The 7,417-nt window shown below is 37.1% G+C and overlaps 1 pseudogene; it reads left to right on the top strand.

Moving 5' to 3' along the window:
• The first annotated feature begins 5,324 nt into the window (after positions 1-5,324).
• On the top strand, positions 5,325-6,373 carry LOC148876070 (uncharacterized; annotated as a pseudogene).
• Positions 6,374-7,417: the final 1,044 nt, after the last annotated feature.

Below are 7,417 nucleotides of genomic sequence, written 5' to 3'. Positions count from 1 at the left end.
GTCAGCAATGGGCATCGCAAGAATGGCTGATCACCTGGAAAGAGAAGATGTAATCTCATTTGGTAGAGACAAAGCGACAAACACATGCAATTAAATGAAGATTGAGCCACATGCATGAATTGGTTTCCATGGCTAGACTTATGACTCGTCGTGCTTCACTTTGCAAACCCAAGATAAGGAAAAAGGAAAGAATCTGGTTCTTCTAGAGAGCAATGAATAAAGACAAAACTCTCTATAGCTATTTGGCTTTGACATAGAGATAATCTCCCTTCTTCTTCTTGAAAGCGCGTTGTAAGATAATGAATCTTGTGTAGATATACTCTTGAAGAATCAGTACTTTTGTAGTATATGTACCTCAATTCCCAACTCAAAAGTGAACTCAGCAAGCTTTACCTGTTTGTCCTTGTAGCCTTCTCAGTTTCAGCATGTCAGTGGCCAAATGGTTCTCTAATTTATTATGCATAATATAATGAAAAACAGATGTAGCCTACCAATGGGAACAGTTAGACTTTTGCCTATACTCTAGATAGGCTCACTTCTTTGTAATTTGGACCACGTAGAGGGACAATTTGGTCCCTCTATCTAAACCATCCATCAGATGGATAACCCTTTGGACCAGCCATGTGTTCACTCCTACGGTCCATGTACAAATGGAGAGAAAGATGGGTAGGGCCCTTTTGGGCCCCAAATCATATTGTTGTGTAAGATTGTTTATAAGTCATTTAAGCATCCTTACTAGCAGATCTGTCCCTTAACATAATCAATGATCAATCTCATGGCAGAATATAGAGACAACATTTAAGATTTATTTTTTGATAATTTGATTTTTTTTTTATTGAGATACATTTTTTTATTGATCTTAATCTTATTAATTAAAACTTTCTAAAATAACTTGGATTTTGGTGAAAAAAAACTTCTGAAATCATTATAGGGTTGATGATAATTTAATATTTCAAAAAATATTATTTAGTGATAATTAGATATTAGGAATTAACTGTAGAAATAGAGAGTTGGTGGGGGGGGGGGGGGGGGGAGGGTTAGGAAGCTGTTTTAATCATGGGTACGAGTGGGAATTGATTTTCAATCAATCACTAAGTTGTTATATAGCATAAATAGATACATATGGTTAGATAGTAGCATATATTTTCCTTTGAAAACCAAAGATTTCTTTTTTATTTTCTCCTTGTTAAGAGGTTAATGTTAAACTATTAGTCCAACATTTGGCATTAACTAATGGGTTTTGTTATGGTTCAGACTAAAATGAATAATAGAAGGATAAAATGGAATTTTACATTCAAAATCTCCTGGTTGGTTCAATTTGGATCTTATGACATTGACAATGATATCTTTTCTTGCCAGTAAGTGGTCAACTTATTGCTACTGCATTGAAGGCCGGGCAATACTTTAATGTCATGATATTGAATTTAATGAATTTCTCCAGCACTGGTGATGCTTTCTTTCTGTATTTCCTTCACCTAAAAAGAACTTGGGGTTTTAACCTTACACAGGGTTATAAACTGAACATGAAATGTGATGATTTCACATTGACATTACTATTACATGTAGGAAGCATTTCTGGTTGTCGACAAGATATAGGATCGCCAATAAGAATCTGAGTTTCTCATTTCTAAGGAGTTCTTTCATTATTTCTGTTATGGTCCTAGAAGTGGAATTCTGCAACTAAACTGTAATTCCAATCATCCATTGGACAAGTCTATGTAGTATAGACTGAATTGCTATATGGTCATATTTATTTCTCATTACAACATAATCTATATTCCATATTGTTTATTGCATTGATTTCCTTCCTTGGTCCTAGAATTTTAGATCTAGTAACTAGAAAAATTTGGAGAATATGAATTTCTCATTTCTAAAGAGTTCTGCCATGCCTGTCATTTTCTGCTGTGGACCTTATCCTGAGTCCCAATCATCCCAATACCACCAAACCTGTGTTCAATTCTCAACAGTTTAGTGGCGACCAAGAATTTCTGGCCCACCACATAAAATGTAACAAGGAATGAGTCCCTCCACCCAACACTGTTCCATTATAGGTGCAAAGCATAGAATCATTTTTGTAATATGGTACAGTGCAATGGGAATGTCTTTTGCAAATGAAAAAATTGAGAAAAAAAAATGGATGTAAAGATATTACAAGATTTGACTTTTCCTACTCAAAGTAGGAAAGACATTCAAACACATACAGAGCAAAAGCTAGTAGTTCCAAGTAAAATGCTAAAAGAGGTGTCATGACCTTCAGCTTACTTTTATGGCAACCAAAATGCTAGACCTGTTAAAAAGCAACAATGGTAAAGATTAGTAAAATCATCAAGTTTCTGACAACAGAGAAAGCCAAACCCCAAGCAACCTCACCAGAGGAAGATGTCAACCAGAGAACACAATGAGCAACAAGCAAAAAGAAGTGATATTGCATGGTGAGCTGTCCTGCGAGGGATGCTCGCAGTACATATAAGGTCTCTCTATCCCAATCCAGGTCTCTGAATCCTGATAACAAGATGTTCACTCTGGAGGCCAAATATATAGCTTACCTGATAAAATAACAGTAGGTCCACAGTTTCTCAAGAATCTCAACCTCATCTCTGAACCATCTAAGAACTCATGAAAAATCTGCAACCTCTGCCTAGTCAATATCTACAGAAGCCATCAGTTGAATGTCTGGAGTAGGGATCTCATCTCTGCTCTTATTAGACCATCTGACTCGATGGGTCCCAAATAGGACAACAGAATCTTCTGTCCCCAAAAACACCATGCTCCACAAGAAGGCCTTGGGTTCTGCAAATAGAAGCCATCAGAATTAAGTTTGACCAAGCTTTAAGGCGGAGGATGCCACTCCATGGAAGTAATTTATATGGTGGATGGAGATCATGGCACAAGAGCCCAAAAGCATACAAAATCATTAAAAGTATGACCAAAATGGGAAATGTAAATTTCTTGATTGTATTGTACAACAAAGTAAGTTAAGGCAAAAAAGTCAGAAATATCAACTAAGATATTACTGGTGAATGATGAAAACAAGTAAAATAGAAGACATGGGAACGGATCCTAGTGGATTTGAACCACTATCCTCATGAGATATTGGAGACATGTTCCATTTCTCAAGTGCTCTACCATTTAAGCTAAAGATCCATGTCTAAGTTGCACACAATGATAGATGTGAGTCCCCAAAAGACAAGGAGTAAGAAAACTGCCACTATATTTTTCTATGACATTATTACCATAAAAAAGTAAAAGGTGTTTCATATCATAAACATCAATGATTCACAACCTAGTTTTAAAGTAAGCATAAAAACTGATATTTAAAATATTCATTGAGATAAACAGATCCAAAAGTGGAATTTAAATACTAATCACAATTGAGTTAATCAATGGATCAAGTCATACAAATTGATATCAACCATAGAAAACCTAATCCAATCACTGATAGAATAAAAGCCATAACAAATAGCCAAATAAAGAAATGCAAGTAAGATTCAGATTGGAAAGCATCTAATTCACTCCTCAAACCCAATCCAACAAATGCTGCCTGCACAGGTTCATTTGCTTGAAATGGAAGAACAATTAGATTTCCTAGCATCTGAGTTTTCCTTGAAAACCTTGTTGACTGTATAACAGTAATTAACTGATTATGCGTTCTAGAGATTAGGTGGAAAATCTTCTAACCTAATCCACACCTCATCATTGACAAGGTGTTGGATTTGAGGCCTATGAAAATCAGTAATTCTAAGATGCAACAGGGTTCATTTAGCCTGATGATAATGCTTTTCATAGGCAACATTAGCTGAAAAGGAGAGTTGGAATCACCTCTCTCACACATCCCATTTAAATATCCAAAATGATTTAATATTTAAAGTAAACTCTGGATAATTTAATAAGCATGTGAAGCTTTAGAAATATCACAATATATCAACATTTGTTGTTTCATGAATCAATGTAATGAAATGAAAAGATACTTTCACAAGATTATGTTGTTTATAGTTAATACATAAATATCCAAGTTGATGTATTTCTTCTTATACAGGCAAGAATACACTAACCAAAGAAATATAAGATCATAGATGTGGCTATAGATGTTTCTATCAACTTCAACTTTCCAACCAAGTGGCAAGGTCATCTTTCATGCAAACAACTTGAGATAAGAACTGAACTCCAACATTAAACAGTTGCAAAACCAGCCAGGTAAATCATAAACAGAACAGAACTGTTTAACCGAGACAATGGGGAAAAACAACCCAAGTGTTTGCAACTTGAGATAAGAACTAAAAAACAAATTCAAATGTTCCACATTAGCTATAGAAGTTTTCTGTTTACTACCAGATTAAGTACCAGCATTGTTAACATAGGAACTTGGAAATGATTCCAATTAACAAAATTGTTTAGAGCCAACATAATTAATCCCAAAGCAAAAGTGCCAAAACTTCAGTGTGATACTGAACTCCAAGTCAAAACCTGGTTTAAGGAGCTACCTAAGACAACACATACAGGTCTTGTGGTTGTCAAAATTAAAACCAACCTTGAAAGTTCTGTTCTTTGAGTTGCCTCCACAAGCAAAGACAAACTTTCTTGCCACATTTAAAATCTCAAAGAAATGTAAATACACAATAACACAGGAACCTACATCAGTTTCTAGTCTATTACAGTTAATTTGACTGCCACCAAATCTGGAAAACTACTTGATGACTGGAATATTTGAACAAATGGGAAAATTCCCAATAGGTACCCTGTACTTTAGGCCAAGTGCCAATTTAGTACTCGTACTTTAAATTGTGACAATCTAGTACCCGAACTTTCAATTTGGGACAATTTGGTACCCGATGTTATATTTCTGACGGTTAGAGGATAAAAGGTCTTAAATACCCCCAGTGCTATTTCGACCTAATAAAATAATTAAAATAACCCATCGAGCAATGCAAGTAGGAACCACTGTTCATACTTGCACTTACAGAGACGTCGAGAACCAGCTCCCTCACGCCGGTGGTGTCAGGCGAATGCGCCACCGGGAAACGACCTAAAGCACACAATTTAAAGTACGGGTATTAGTTTCTTTATCAAGAAACTAATTGAATCTCGATAAACGGATACATCTCTTCCTATTGTTCTTCTTCTTCCTCTGCAAAAATATCTGCTTTGAATTGGAGTTCGATTAATTTTACATTTTAAGTACCTGGTCTACTTTTTTCTCCTTGAATCTTTTCATGTAAGAGGAGCTATGTAAATGAAGAAGAAGAGAGCATGGTGTTTTCCAAGATTTTCTTCATCCTGATTATCATTTGCTTCAGAGGAGCTATGTAAATGAAGAAGAAGAGAGCATGGTGTTTTCCAAGATTTTCTTCATCCTGATTATCATTTGCTTCAGTGCCGCTGTCGCCGTTTCTAGCCAACATGGACTTAGAGTCCAATGGTTCTTCTATTCTTGCTAGTATTGAACTCCCTGATCACCTAAGCTTCAATTCAGTCACAGCATCGGAAATTACAGGGTGCAGTCTCACAAAGACAAAGACTTCTTTGCATAAACCAACAGAAGCAACCATTCCAGAGGAAGAAGATGGTGATGACGACGGAGATAAGATAGTAGGAGCTCCACCTCAAACACAGACCGATGACTCACGGAGATGAAGCTGGGAAAAAGGAATCAGTACATCAATCCACCCACAAAGACTTGACCAGAATCCAAACCCTTTTCAGAAGGATTACAGAGAGGATGAACCAGAACACGGTTTCAAAGTTAACAGAGAAGAAGCTGGCAGGGCTGAAGCCTGTGGTTGCACCAGCAGCGGCATCGGAATTTGACACAAGTGGATCAGCTAGAAGACTTGTGGCAACTTTGGAATCTGGTGTCAGCCTCGGGTCAGGCAAGTACTTCATGGACGTTTTTGTGGGTACTCCTCCCAAGCATTTCTCTCTGATTCTTGATACTGGTAGCAATCTCAACTGGATACAATGTCTTCCCTGCCACGACTGCTTCGAGCAGAATGGCCCCCCATACAATCTGCAGGAATCGTCGTCCTTCCGGAATGTCACCTGTCGTGATCCTCGCTGTCAGATGATCTCCTCCCCTGATCCCCCACAACCTTGCAAGGCCGATAACCAGTCCTGCCCCTACTTCTACTGGTACGGTGATCAGTCGAACATGACTGGAGATTTTGCTCTGGTGACCTTCACAGTGAACCTGACATCACCAACCGGAAAATCATAATCCCGGAAAGTTGAGAATTTCATGTTCAGATGTGGACACTGGAACAGAGGCCTCTTCCATGGGGCTGATGGATTGCTGGGACTGGGGAGGGGCCCCCTTTGTCGGTTCTCCAACCTTTCTTCTCTTCGCTGGCCTCTCTGTCGTTTCTCCAACCGATTTTGAAGAGAAGGGTGGAATGGAAGTGCTAGGAATGAAGAGGAAAGTCGACTCTCTTCTCTTAAGTTCGTTCAACCCAGAATGAAGACAACAGGGGATTAGGGAAAGGGAATAAAAAGGGTTTTTTGTAAAGGGTATTTTTGGTTTTTTTGAAAATTTTAACCCACACGTGAGTTTCTAACTGACGGAAATCTAACGTCATATACCAATTTGTCACAAATTGAAAGTTTAGGTACCAAATTGTCCCAAATTGAAAGTTCGGGTACTAGATTGTCACGATTTAAAGTACGGGTACTAAATTGGCACTCGACCTAAAGTACAGGGTACCCATCGGGAATTTTCCCTTATTTTTATTGCAATCATAATTCAAATACACTATACCCAAATATTGATTAAATAATAACAGGCAAAACTTTGATAAGGTTAGACTGAGCTAGAAGCCTAGAACAAACACGATGGTGAATAAGTTGTAGGGGATCCTACAAAATCAAGAAATCAATCAGAATACCCCATGCATAATCAGACTGAAATCCTATTATATGCATCAATTCTAGGTCCTTTTTGTCTGGGTCTGATACAGAGGACTTCAGGGCCAACCCATCAAATAATTGGTACTAATTGAGCATATGGAATTTTAGAATATTTCTAGAGGAAAAACATCAAAATCCAAGCTATGCAGCACACATATAGTTAAATAACAAATGGGAAAAGGTGAACTTACCTTTCTTTTATTTTTGGTAATAGGTGAACTTACTTTCTTCACTGCTATATAATTAAAGAGTGTATAATCACATATTATAATATAAAAATCAACTTAATCTGGTATATGAGATTGCACCTGATTTTTAACAGTTCTTAAATCAATATTATCCAAATTAGACCCTATTATTATGCATTACAATTTGAGTGTGCACTGAACATGATTATAGGTGCCATGTAGGTATCTTGGCAATTGGGTAGCTCATTGACTCCCATGGAGGATAGCAGAGAACAAACTTCAGTGTATAAAACCCATTACACAGATCAAAAGTGGTAAAGAAAAGAAAATAG

Source organism: Nelumbo lutea, chromosome 1 (assembly GCF_056320005.1).
Source record: "Nelumbo lutea isolate HS-2025 chromosome 1, American lotus-T2T, whole genome shotgun sequence".
Taxonomy (NCBI): domain Eukaryota; kingdom Viridiplantae; phylum Streptophyta; class Magnoliopsida; order Proteales; family Nelumbonaceae; genus Nelumbo; species Nelumbo lutea.
Note: the sequence above shows the minus strand (reverse complement) of the source record. Positions and strands in the feature narration are given on the sequence as shown.